Source organism: Thermobia domestica, chromosome 11, assembly GCF_964235325.1.
Source record: "Thermobia domestica chromosome 11, izTheDome1.hap1.1, whole genome shotgun sequence".
NCBI classification, from domain to species: Eukaryota; Metazoa; Arthropoda; class Insecta; order Zygentoma; family Lepismatidae; genus Thermobia; species Thermobia domestica.
The window spans coordinates 224,491,818-224,506,847 of record NC_137464.1 but is presented as its reverse complement, the minus strand read 5'-3'; the positions used below and the strand labels follow the sequence as shown (position 1 = coordinate 224,506,847).

General features: G+C 35.9%; 1 protein-coding gene across 1 annotated transcript in view; it reads right to left on the bottom strand.

Moving 5' to 3' along the window:
- The window catches only part of stg1 (stargazin-like protein), a 706,566-nt gene that overhangs the window by 347,655 nt on the left and 343,881 nt on the right, over positions 1–15,030 (bottom strand). The gene's annotated exons all lie outside the window — the stretch shown is intronic.

Sequence of the window (15,030 nt, the reverse complement as noted above, 5' to 3'; positions counted from 1 at the left end):
TGCTACAATCCATTGGAGCATAGTGTTTCGATCTGAGACAGTGCCTCGACGGTCGACATTAAAGTTTCGACGAAAAGACGTTGAACCGTGACCACAGAATCATTGATTCTAAAGAACTTCTCGACTGCGAACACACGATGCTCTACGCTCCAACTCTCCATAGCGACTGAAACTTCATTGTTTGAGCTGTCTGTCTACGGTCCGTCAAAATCAATACATATACTCGTCGCAGAGTATTAGGTTAAAAAAGCATGCGTTTCCTCTGCTCCACCCTGTATAACCTTCTAAATACAAGTTAGATTCAAAGTTTACAAATTTATCAAATCCAATATAATTGTTCAACAACGAATTGTCTAAATTCTATGAAACGTTATTACGTTAATCTTTGTGTCTCTGTAAAAATCTTGAAATACGTTAAATTGTAGCAAGAGCAGACAAGCGTATTTTTTTCTTTAATCAGTGAAAATCTAATTTCAGAAGTGAAAAAAAGAAGAGAAAGAGAACAAGAAATATCAGACTCTACTGCCGAGGAGTTAAGCTCTACATTCCTGTTTTCTTTACTCTGTGACGTCCGCAAAGCGCTCTTGGTAACGGACTATTTTTCGGTTTCGGGTGTAACCTTCCGCGTTTCAAATTTAGTTCCCATTTTCCTGCTGGGCGTAAAGAAAGACAAGAAAAGAAAAGACACGAAATGGTTCGAGAAAAGCGGACAACAACAAAAGAAAAAACTAACGAGGAAACAGGGAGACAGAGAGAGAAAGCTAGTGAAATGAGAAAAATAAAATTGCAGAAAAAGGAAAACGAAAAATAGAGAAAAAAAGATTTCGTAATGGGAATGAGAAAGCAGACCGAATGGTTAGTAAGAGGATCTGGTAACAAGATTACAGCCAGAAGACGCAAATAAGAAGGTGCTCGTCTCTTTCTTTCTTCTTTTAGTTTTATTTTTTTTAAGCTTACCCAGTCAGACCCCAGCTTCCTTAAAACTTGAGTATCGTCTGCCCTTTCGTAACAAAACGAAACGAAACTAACAGGAAACCCACCGTCTTTTTCGTTGAGTTCTATTTCCCGCCTTTTCTAGTTTTATCTAATGTTATTCCAGTGTTGCCAGTCATAATTATAAACTTGAGGAAGTTTTGGTACGGGAATATTTATATAGAAAAGCGGACACTTTATAATTGTGTTGTTAGCGTACTCATTCAGCTTAACAAAATTATATGGGTGTACGTAAATCCTCATGTGTAGTTTTTGAGAAAATCAAGTTTTTAAATCTAAAAATTGATGCTATACGACTACCACTCCATGTATTAAGATGCAACTGGTACTAAGGCATGCCCTGTTCAAGACTCTCATTATAACACCAGCAAAGAAGATAGTGCACATAATGGTTAACCGTTTGTATCAGTGACATGCATGTGGATGTCATGAAAACGTATCCCTTATTAAGGGTGGTATTAATAAAGGAGATGATGAAATTATTTAGTGGATGCAAGGTAAGAATTAGTTCTGCTATTTTCCCTTAGATGGCAGTACCTTACTGACAGAAAAAAACAAACCATTTTTAACTCAGTAGATGGCGGACCTGACGGAGCATTCAATTAAAATACATATGTGTTTGTTTTGACGATAAACAATTAATAACTTCAAGATCTTATTTCAAGATCAGAAAAAGAAAAGAAAAACTTTGACTTTGACCTCCGGTCAGTGTTGCCAACCGCAAGCAGCACAAAATCACTTCAGAACATCAAAATTTCCCTTTTTCAGTCGAAATGTTCCTCAATTCAAATCATGTTTTTAAGTTTTACGTCCTACGGTTATGCCGCTCAGACTAAAGGATACAGTGATGATGAAAGATGAGTGAAATGGTGGAATGAAGAGAGTGGAAGGAAACGGGAGTAACCCGAGAAAACCCACGATCACGGTGTTTATCCACCACAAAGTTCACTAGGCGCGATCTGGCATCGAAACAGGGATCCCAAGCACCAGATGTGAACGCTCTACCACTGAGCCACCGCGCCCTCCAACTTGGTATTACAGCACGCACATAAAATAACACACGGACCGCAAGGGTTAATGTGATTTAGCCGGAAATCATAAATGTCTCTAAAAACTTAATTTAAGCTCGAATATTATGTTTTGCAAAGATGAAATATATACAGGAAGTCCACAAAGATAGACCTTCCCCATTTTCTTAGAAGCGATTCAGAGTTGGAGATTTCCGTTAACACATGGTACAATCCGCGGCAAAAAAACCTGCAACATGAGGATGTAAGTTTATTGTGAAACTACGCCTAACAGCACAAGGAATAAACATAACGTCTAAGTGGAACGAATCACGCCAGGATAAACCTCGGCCTCCTCCCGTTCACACTTATTTTGGAGCAAAAGACTTTGTCACTTCACAATAAACTTATATGCTCATGTTGCAAGTTTTTTGCCGCGGATTGTACAAGTAGTGTAGAAATTTCTTCTTTGAAGTTCTTGTGATAAGTGGGTGACCCTTAGAGGCCGAGGTGCAGGATAAAATTCAAAAATTTCAAACAGAAAGGTATGTCAAATTGAATGGCATTCGAAAGCTCGTAAGAAACAATGGCTAATAACATTAATCCTATTCGATACACTAAAGAGGCCACGAATGGTGACAAGTCGAATTACAAGTTCTATATTTGTCATTGTTCGATATGTCACCATTTGTGACCCCTTTCGTGTATCCATATGGGATGAATGTTACCACCATTTTTTTGCGGTCTTTCCAATGACATACAATTTGATGTATATTACCATTTAAAATGTTTGAGTTGATCCTACCCCCGGTCCCCGATGATCACACAGTTATCCCAAGCCTGTGAAATAGAAGACTCCACCGTACATGGGCTACCTGTTAGCAGACATCAACAACTTCGACACTTGCGGGGGATTAGACTTTGTGGACATCCTGTATATAAAATGATATATGACATTAAGTTTAACCAAATAAAATGAATAAGAATACCTTCTCATGCACTGTTTCTGAGAAAATCAATGGGAAAAAATACGGCGAATAAAATATGTTGTTTGTTGCCTTGATAGTTTTAATTCAAGTGGAACACGCTATTTATTTATTTATTTATTTATTTATTTATTAGCTGTAAGCACCCTTTGTTATCAGATCTAATTCAAAACATTGACTACAAGAGAGGGAAAAAAATCCTTAGCCAATACACAGATATTTAATCCCTACTGTTGTATGTAACCCGCACAACCACGATGCAATGGTGGTTGCCTACAAGCAAGGTGTTAAAAGAAATCAAAAACGCGCATAAGTTTTCGTGTACATTTTTACCCTCCCACCGAAATCTGTTCCCCACCTCTCTAGCTCAAAATCGAAGAAATAGCTTTGTACAGGAGTAGATATGATAAAGATATACATGTGTGTACAAAATTTAGTGACTTTAGGTCATTCATTCCTATGCGAAAAGATGATGAGACAGATAATTATACACATATTTTACTTTATTTTATTATTAAACCGCGTCAGGTACCATGGGGTCAAAATTGACCCCAGTGTTCTTCACGTTCTTCACAGTGCTGTAACTTTTAATACATTCGAAATTGCTTCTAGCCTTTTTTTTTTTTTTTTTTTTTGTATTTTCACTTTGGTTTCAGACAGGAATTATGCTTACTACAGACTTGTGCTCGGGTTTACCTAATGAAGGATATTTGTTAGTATAAGTGTTTGGGGTCAAAATTGACCCCATGGTACCTGACGCGGGTTAACTATCGTAGCACCAAACGGAAGGAGAGGGTGCACATGCATCCCAGCTTCAATTTATTATGCACTGTTTCTGTATTTTTGTGCATAAATTTATACAATTCAAACGCCTAAATACAAAAAATAGGCTAAAATATGTTAAATGCCTTAATTTGTTAATTTCAAGCGTAATTATAAAGCATAAGCACCATGTTATATAAGTGTTAAACTATTTCCATATGGGGTGCATCTGTATCCGTCCTTGGTTCTTAACGTAATCTGCTAGCCTTGGTGCTACAAGGGTTAAAGGACTATATGTGAAACAAGTAATAGGTTATATCAATGAGTGTCTGTGTTATATTAATGGTAACAAATGGCTGGTTCCAGTGAATGACCGGCTAAATCGGGAAAAGTAAATTTTACAGGAGAGCACCTTAAAGGTAAATTTTACAATAGATACACGGCCAATTTTGACATAACCAAATGCTGTAACTTTCTTAATTTTATGAATTCGACTTAGCCGTTTCTATACAATGTAGAACTCATCAAAAGAAGCTTACTTTTCCTTACCTGTGAAATCTCAATTTTCAAAAAAAAAAAAAAAAAAAAAAAAAAATCGACATAGCCGGTTATTCGCTGGAACCAGCCAAATATATTCCAAGCAGTGAAACATATATTCTTAACAGTGATACATAATATACTCATAACAGCGAAACGCATGTTCTTAACAGTGATACATGCATTCCTAGCAGTAAAACACAGATTCTTAACAGTGATACACATACTCCTAGCAGTGACACATATTCTTAACAGTGACACGTGTACTCCTAGCAGTGACACATATTCTCAACAGCGACACTCATACTCCTAGCAGTGACACACATATTTTTAACAGTGGCACGTGTACTCCTAGCAGTAAAATACACATTCTCAAAAGTGACATATATAATCCTAACAGTAAAACACATATTCTTAACAATGACACCTATACTCCTAGCACTGAAACATATTCTTAACAGAGCTTCTTCGTTGGTACGCGGTTAGCGTACGCACTTTCTGGCGTGTCAGACCCGGGTTCGATTGTTGAGTTGATTTTAGTTTAGCGTCCCTTTCAGCAGCGAGGCTATATGAGACGTGGACCTACTGATTAACGTGGAATCCGAACCATATGAGCTCCCGCCGAGAATCGAAACCGGGTTTCCCACGCCAAAGGCGCGTACGCTAACCGCTTAGCCACGAGGGAGCTCACCCGGGTTCGATTCCTGGCGGGAGATAATGTGGTTCGAATTCCACGTGAGTCAGCAGGTCCCGTCTCATATAGCCTCGCTACTGAACGGGACGTTTAACTCAAACTCAACTCACATATTCTTAACAATGAAACATACACTCCTAGCAGTGAAACACTTCTTATCTATGGAGACACATACACTTCCAGTAGTGAGACACATATTCTTAACAGTGACACACATACTTCTAACAATGAAACAACATATTCTTAAGAGTGACACATAAATTCCTAGCAGTGAAACACATATTTTAACTGACACATGTATTCTTAGTAGCGATACATATATTTTTACCAGTAATGCATATATTCCTAATGTTAACGCATTCACTATAAAATTGAACTATAGAAGAAAGCGTCCGTCAACTGTCCTATTTCATAAAGGGCCCAAGTATTCTTTACGAGTTCAAAATATTATGAAATAACATTACCATTAGTTATAGGAGGGCGAATTGAGGTAGAGTGTTGATCTCTGGCAATATGTCTCTGGTTCGATATCGGCCTATGTAAGTGAATAGCATTGATCCATGGATTTTCTTCACAATCTCTCGTTTACTCCAGTTCCAAGAATTCTTATATAACTACTTACTTGAATTTCTCATCCACTTAAAGGCAGTGTGCAAATTGACGAAGGAATGCCAGGGATTTCCTCTCTGACAAAAGATTTATCCCTCCTCCTGGAGAAGAAAATTTTCTTCCATGACAGAGACACCTTCCTCTTCCTCTAGATTTGTTTTGTATGGTCATGAAGGTAGAAACAGTGAACAGCTTTTATTGTATGTAACCAGACTAAGAAAAAACATTTTGACTATTTATCTATTCACGCGTAAAAGACATTCTTTTTTTGTCAGGAGCAAGCTTAAAAGTTTTGGAAAGGATGGAAGGGTCACCAACTGTTAAAGTCTGCAATAGAGAAGCATCCTTTGTACACCATATCAATGGCAACATTCACTTAAACGAGAGAGATTTAGTTTTACCTAGAACCATCTATAATTTTGTAATACGAAGATAATAATAATAACAATAATATCTATAGCAATATTATATATATCGTCCCCAGAAAGCAGAAAGGTGCTAAGCGACATTCTCCTTGATTTCCAACTAAATGCATATTCTGACTACCCATTTCATATTTAGTGTTATGCAGAAAGGAGACAAGTGGCAGGAGACAATATGAAACGTCTGCAGTGAAAGCCGAATTCTAGAAGAAAGAAAGAATCGGACTCAATTAGTATTTCATTCGTTTTTATGCTCTCCTGAGAGAATATATATATATATATATATATATATATATATAGAGAGAGAGAGAGAGAGAGAGAGATGCAAAAAAGCCGGCTTTTTTGAATCGATGGTTTTTTTTTCACATAAAAAGCCGGCTGTTTTGGGAAAAAAACGAGAATTTTGGAAATTTTGTTTTTTTTCATTTTCATGATTTTTCTATCTAAATAGCTTTCTTATAGTATATTCTATAGTTAGATAAGAATTCCATGACCTGAACGCCATATTTCGCTCTAAAATTCACCATCAAGATGGATGGAGCACATGTTTTACGAATTAAAGCTAACATGAAGAATGTAGTATTTGAGCTCAATTTTAGAGGCTATTTAACTTTATTTTAACTTTTCAGTTATCGACATTTTTTTCTTCTCGGGATCATTTCAGTTTGTCGTCTGTGGTTCATTTCTAAGAGCTTAGTACTCTAGTTTCTAGCGCAAAAGTTAAACTTACGTTTTTCTATATATCCGTCAAAGCGTACGTTTTTCAATTTATCCGTCTAACCGTACTTCCACATTTCTGTTATACTGTAGCTGTGCAACGATTTAGCAATGATTTTCCGGATACAACCTTGAATACTAATTTATACAAATAATCAGTAGCGGATTTAGAAACGTACTTTGGGATGGGTTTCTCTGATTGTTTCATTTTCTAAAATGTCTTAATTTTATTTGGGAGGAGCTTGAAGTTTATGAGTACAGGCATAACTAATACTGTATTTCGTTTATATATTTAGCGATAATCTTCCGGATACAACCTTGAAGATCATTTTATAATGAGAATCAGTGGCGGATTTAGAAAAGTATTTTGGGAGGTTTTTTTCTTACTAATGTTTAGTTTTTCTAAACATTCGTAATTTTTATTTGACGGGAGCTTAAAGTTTATGAGTAAAGGCATAGTTAATAGATATTTCGTTTGTTTTAGACATTCCGTAATTTTGGGGAACAGGCTTCAGTCCGAAAGACCGCCCCCCTAACCTTCGCAAAACCGTCACTGCTGGTAATTAGTAATAATAACGATTTAAAAACAATAAGAAAGAAGTCGGCCAACTCACAGTACACGCACTATTTCTATTTCATAGATGGAATGAAGAAAAGTTTTGTCAGAATGGTCGAATGCTGAATTGAATCCGGACTTCCCGATAGAAGCGCAAAAGCTCCACTCAGTCATGTTTGTTGTGCAGTTGTATTTATCTTAACTTAAATATATTCCGTAGTCCTTTTTTTTTTGTATTGGTGGGGTGGGGAGAGTTCCATAATGATATGAAGGGTGTGAGCCAAGAACATGGTAACTAACAAATTTTGAATTGCTGAGTTATGCAGCACCAGATAGACAGCAACGCATACCGCTTCGTTTAATCCCTCATGTATAGTCTTATGTGAAAAATCAGTTTTCCGACTTTCAAAATGGATTGTGCAGCAGAAAATTTCTAATTTCTTAAAATAGTAAAATTGTTTGTTACCATGTTCTTACCTCACACCCTTCATATGTTGAATCCCTCTTGTTAAAAATACAGAAAACCTGAGGACTGAGTAAACCGTGATGGTGCTTATATAAAACTGTAGAATTTCAAGAATATACAAAACCAAAAGCTCCAGATGTGCAGCCTTTAAGTGTCTCATATAAATCTAGGTAAGTATTTTTCTTGTTTTATTTTAATTTTATTTTGTTCCAAAAAGAGGGTATGGAATATTTTGAAGTAAAAATACTACATAGAATTTTGCTACTTATTTGAGTATTTTTTTAAAAGAAGTATTTACTTTTAGGGTTGGCTGATTTACACCAGCTGTTTTTCTTCTTCTTTTTTTTTTTGAATAAACAACTGGTTTAAAAAGAAAAAAATAAAAAAGAACGAAAAATGCGAATCGTGTGAACTTCATGGTGACGTTTCCATACATCAAACCATCTGGATTAGTTTTATTTCCTTTTCACCTTTTAATCAAGGTGTCCCATGTTCAATTCTCGGTCGAACCACAACCCTTCTTTCATGCGTAAACAAAGTAGCGGTTTGGATGTAACTTTAAGCGAAAGTCTTCTCCTTGATAACCTCGATATTACGTAAGGATGTTAAGCCTGAACATACGAAACGAAACTAAATTGTATATTTCTGCATGCCTGAATGCCTGTTGTTTTATAAAGAAGCCAAGGTTGCTTCAATATACTGATATAAATTGGCAAAATTTATCGATTGCCTACGTAGCTTCCAACATTAGCTTGGATTGTACTTTGAATGATATGTACGTACTAAATTTGTAGTTTAATACCTCAGTTTTAGCGTACTGATTATGATATGTTGACCTTTAAATTTTACACGCAAAGCAATAACAGGATTTAGAGTAATGGCGGGATTTTCCCGATGACTAGGGCGGGAGTTTCTCAATTTAAGAAATTTACTGACCGGACTTCTTTAAGCTTATGTGACCTCTTCCAGCATAACTCCGTTGTTGCATAATAACACCAAGGCGAAACAAACTTATTTCTGTCAATATGTAATATAAATACATAAAGCAAAATATCTAAACCCAAAAAAAACCTGGTTTAAACCAAAAAAGCCTAGTTTAAACTCCCCCCAAAAAATGGGTTTTTGGCATTTTCAAAAACAACCATGATTCTTGCCAACCCTGCTTACTTTTGTATGTAGGAGGTTAAAAAAAATCTTATTATATACATTGGTTAATGCTTTGGAATTCATAATGTAAATATGTTGAGAAGTAAAACTGTTTGAAATATCTTTTCGAAATTCATGGTTTATTTTTGAGGTTTTATATTATCATCGGCATCAACCACTAATTAAATGACTTTTTGTGTTGTAGAGAAGCGAAACAAAATCTGGTTTATCAATTTAAAGCAGAATTTTCAAAAAAGCCCAAAATTTCCTAAGCAAAAAAGCGAAGCAGAAAAAAAGCCGGTTTTTTTCCGAGCCCTTGCATCTATATCTATATCTATCTATCTATATATATATATATATATATATATATATATATATATATATATATATATATATATATATATATATATATATATATATGATGTGTGAGTGTGGTGGCTGGGTGAGTTTATTGGTGAATTTCATCCTCGCTGAGAAAAAAATATAAATTCTTATAGTGCTTATAGTGCCATAACCGTAATGAAGGAAACCTAGAAACATCATTGGAAGGTCATGGTGAAAACAGATGAAGGTTGGTATTTTTTTTTAAATTTATAAACATCAAATTTGAAACATTGAACAAATAACAAGATGAAACATTTAGGATATTAGTCATATTAGAAAGGAAAACATTTCGTATAAAACAGATTACAAGAAATGAGTTACACAAAGTAATTGGGAAATTGTTTAAAAATTTTGATTCAAACGTCAACTATTTTATAACAGAATATAGAAGTCAAAGCACCACAACTCTTCCGTTTAATTGACTCAACTCCTGACTACCTTAATGCTTCACTTCAATTTGGATATGGGAAATTTGTGGTTATATAAATTAGAGGATCTTCATCGCGGAGCACTTTCAATTCCTTAAGCTGAATAGAACCCTTTGCAAGCTTAAGAAAAGTAAAGAAAAAGGTTTCATTGGTAAGTTAGATACAAGGGTCTACCAGATCTCCTCTCTTCCATTGTATAAAAAATCCAAACTGTATTGTAGTTGTGGTAAATGGTACCGAGAAAATGAATTAAATATCTCTGATCTTCTTTATTGGCTGAGTGGGAGTAGGGTTCTTGACAGAAGCAGGAGATGCCCGGTAAAGAACTCCGGTCTCGTATAAATCCATCTTCTACATCAATAGCTATAAAAGGGTTTCAGATTAAATAATGTACTTCGGGGCACGCTGATCAAGTCTTGAGGAACTTCTGTAATAGTTTTGTATTCACAAAGCTCCTTCGTGGCTAAGCGGTTAGCGTACGCGCCCTTGGCGCGGAAGTCCCGGGTTCGATTCCCGGTTGGAGCTTACGTGGTTCGGATTCTACGTTAATCAGTAGGTCCAAGTCTCATATAGCCTCCCTGCTGAAAGAGACGTTAAACTCAAAATCATCTCAAGTCAATTTTGTATTCGCAGCGTTTAGTTTCTTTTTCATGTTATCAACTTCAGGACGAGCCAAAATCCTAAAGTTCAAACCATACTTAACCTGAAATTCTAAGTGATAAAGTGCATAATCCTTAAGAAAAAATGTGGAAGTGCAAAACAATATTTATCTACACAACTCCTAAAGCGAAGAAGTTCTATTCTGGTTGCACAAATATTAAAAATCAGAATTCTTAAAGTTTATCCACACCCAACACATATTTGTTGGCGACAACTTAATTATCAAGACAAATAAATTCTATTATAATGAAACTACAGTTTATACTTAACTCATAACTACCATAATTCTAGACTGTGCGGGAGAAAGAGTATAAGTCAGAAATTGGCTAAAATGAGATAAGTCAAAATTGGAGATCTACGTGTCATGCTCCACCTCCGGTTAACTTGGTATAAGTCAATTCTAAACGTGAGTTGAATAATCGCATTTTGATACTGTTAGTATGAGTGATTCATATCTACGCTTGGTAAAGTTAAAACTCGCCTTCTAAAACCTTTTTTTTTTTTTTTTTTTACTTATGCTGTTTCTCCTGCGCAGTCTAGAATAGGTTGGTTCATTGATGTTGAATTTAACACGTCTGTTTCAGCACTGAGGGATTAGACCCATGCATACCTGGGAATCAAAGCCTGTTCTCCTGAGCGAAAAGTGCGGACACTAACCATATAGTCATGGAGGATTTGCAGCTACTTTAATGTTTGCTAAAGTTCCCCACGAAACGTAACGGGACAAGAAAGTATCACTCTCTGAAGAATTCTTTCACGTATGTAATTTCCAAAAGAGGATTTTGTCTCGTCCCGTTCTGCACATTTACGTACAGAATTTTCCTGATATTTTTCTTAGTTCCATTTAGAAGTTCCTAAAGATCTTCCGCGTCACGTGAGGTCTATTAAGGGCGTTAATATAACAACATCTAAACTATTTCAATATTGGGATATATTGTGTAAAGACTTGCAAATATTTAAATGTCGATACATGCTCTTCATTGAGTTCGTACAAACACCTTGTCAGTTTACAGTTTTTATACTATGAATCATACAACATTAAATAATCATACAACATAAACCATACCATCTTTAAATAACCATACAACATCATGAATCATACAACATTGGTTGAGTTCACCAATCTTAGACTTGGGTGAACTGGTTTTGCCTACGAAACTCGATAAATGTTTCGTCTTGATATAGGGACTCGACAAATTTTTCGTCTTGATAATGAGACTCGAGAAATTTTTAGTCTTGATAAACAGACTTGAGAAATTTCTCGTCGTGATAATGAGACTTCAGTAATTTTTCATCTTGATAACGAGACTCGAGAAATTTCTCGTCTTGATAATGAGACTCGCGAATTTTCTCGTCTTGATAAACAAGACGAGAAATTTATCCTTTCGTGTGCAATACTAACGCTTGCCTTAAGACAGTTTAAGTAAGACAGTATTATTCATGAATCAAAGAGCACTACCAATTTCACATATTCATACTTTCGATTACCATTTTCGTGTTGAATACCAGTAGCATTTATTTTCTCCTCTCTCTGTGGTTGAAAATTTTACACTTGAATTTCTCGGTGAGTATATAGTTGCCATATCAATCTGTAACTAATTTCCTGGGAGCTATATCACTTAGTCAACAATGCACTCCTGGAAGCTCATTTTATGTAATTGTTGGACTCATTTAGATTATAACAAAGCAATCAAAAGTCTAAACATCGATAGTCGAAGTTCTGGAATACTACAGACATTACAATAGGAATATTCAATCTACATGACATTTTGATGTAATTTTGATATAAAATTACGATTAATCATTAAATCGAAATAGTACACAGCCCTAATATCAATCAAGGTTGTTGGCAGCGGGACTCTTACGCATTACATCTTCATACCAAAGCGTCAACATTAACCTCTTATCCACACCCACCCCTACTTCTTTATTTTTTTAAGCTTTCGGAGAGAGAACATGGCATATAAATATAAAGCCAATCGTTCCGTTGAGAACAGGTGTGGTATTTTAACGCAACATCTGAGTGAATAGAACAGGTGTGATTTATAAGCACAACATTGAACGAAAAGTATAGGTGAGGTTTATAAGCACAACATCTGAGCGAAAAAGACATGTATGTTTTATAAGCACAACATCTGAGCGAAATGAACAGATGTGGTTTATAAACTCATCTGAGCGGAAAGGATAGGTGTGGTTTATAAGCCAAATGCCTACCGAAAAGAACAGATGTGGTTTATAAACACATCTGAACGAAAAGAACAGGTGTTGTTTATAAGCCCAACATCAGACCAAAAAGGACAGATGCGGTTTATAAACTTCATTTGTGTTTAATTTGTCATATAAGACATAGCATACCCAATCATAGACTTGGAGGGATTTTATAGCTTTCATTTCTTTGCATCATTACTGAAGAAAACCTGACAGCCGTTCCTAAAGGGTTAATTTTAAAGATCGTTTGACTGCTTTTCATTTACAACGATAAGACAAAAAGTATATAATGTTGAGAAGAATAGAAATTGTCCTTTTAAATAGTTTCTTGTCTCTCTTTTCGTAGTATTTTCTCCGTCCCCTAGCATTCATTCTTAGCGTTTCTTTTGTTTATTTTCGGCCCAAGAGAAAGGGAATAGGACAGAATTGTGAGACAAAACAAAATTTTCAGAAGGAAAACAACGATGGAAAAGAAAGCGAAAAAAGAAAATAAAGATAGAAGGAATAGGACAACAGGGACAAAAAAATAGAGCACAAAGAATACTGATGATGAAGAAAAGAGAGGGGGTTATCCACCCCTCGTTACCCGCCACAGGAAGCGGATGTAATTTGCAGTTAAAGTCTACGAGAAAAGAAGAAAAGAAGAGAAGAAGAAAATTCAGAATTGTACCAGAGAGAAAAATGAATATTTTAAGAAAAGAGCAAATAAAAACGAATGAGGCGGGAAAACAAAATGAACTCGTGTAGTTGCCTGTTTCATTCTAAAGGTTGTTTTCTGATTCTCTTTTATTTTATTTTATTTTATTTTATTTTATTTTTGTGGACAAAAGAAACGAGGATAGTCAAATCCACAGAAAGGTAAGAAAAGAAGGAACTCCACAGAAGGAGAATTGTATCCTCAATGCTTCCCAGATCTTGAGAGAGAAAATGAAGTTAGTTTAAAGGCGCCACAAATGGCGAAATTGATAAACTGAAAATTGGTTTCACAAAAGATAAACTTAATCCTATGCTTGAAGTTCAAGTGGGATGGATTACTGTCCAAATTTATTTTGGAAACACATTTTAACCCTCTGTTTACGAAGTGGACTAAGCACTCAGTGCCATTTATTTTGTTGTTTGCTTAATAACATTATTTATTCAGGGATAGTATTCCTTGACTTTTAGTATTTCTGTTTACAATGTACAGAAAAGCGAAACTACTTATACGTATCTTTAAAAGGCTGCATTCCCAGAGTCGTGTATAGAGTTAATAAGACAGTTTTGTTTAAGAAAATGATACAAGTGCCAGCCTTGTCAAGGAGAGATAAGTGCCTAAGATTTTTATTAAGCAAAACTGCAGTTCTCAAATTAAGTAATTTTGAAGTATTGTTCATTTAACACATACAGAAGTGGTACGCGGGGATCTGTATGTGTTATATATCGTTGGAAAGGTCACACCGAGTATACCTCACATGTGACATATCATGCTTGAATGGGGCCTGTAGGGGGTATGGTGACCATTTGAAGATCAGAGCAAGGTATAAAGTGTGTTATGAAGGCGTGAGCGTTCAATAAAGTGTGTCGTGAAGTTGTGGGAGTTCAGTAAGGTGTGTCGCAAAGTCTTAAGCGTTCAGTAAAGTGTGTCGCGAAGTCTTGAGCGTTCAGTAAAGTATGTCGCGAAGTCGTGGGCGTTCAGTAAAGTGTGACGCGAAGTCATGAGCGTTCAATAAAGTGTGTCGCGAAGTTGTGGGAGTCCAGTAAAGTGTGTCGCGAAGTCTTAAGCGTTCAGTAAAACGTGTTCCGAAGTTGCAAGAATTCAATCAAGTATGTCTCGAGGTCGTGGCCGTTTAGTAAAGTGTGTCGCAAAGTCATGGGTGTTCGGTAAAGTGTGTCTCGAAGTCGTGAGCGTTCAGTAGTGTGTTGCGAAGTGCTGGACTTTCAGTAAAATGTATCGCGAAGTCATGAGAATTCAGTAAAATGTGTCGCGAAGTCGTGGGCGCTGAGTAAAGTATGTCGTCAATCAAGAAAAGGTTGGGAACCACTTGATTAGAATACAGGTATTTTTTTCAAAATAAAAAGGGGGTTTGGTCAGATATTTTAAAACCATATTGTATGTTATCCTCACCAGAACCGATATAAAACATATTGTGATATTTTCTTTGGAAATAGTTGTCAACGTTCCCAACATATAAAGCTATCCCTATAGCTTAGTCTATTATTGATCAGAAGTCAATTCTGTATCATTAGTGCACTAATGGCTATTTCTCATTTTCTTCCTCTCTCTTTCATGGTTGTAACAACGCTCTCTATTCTGGTTTGGGGAAACAGAAATAACTATAGAAACGCACAACCAGCATTTTAGTGGTTGTGTGCCTAGAGGGGTTCCCAACCACATCAAAAGAATGGCCGAACTCAAATTAAATTCAATTGTTAACTACCGCGCGTTGATGCTCTTTCTTTCTTTCTTTCCCTCTCT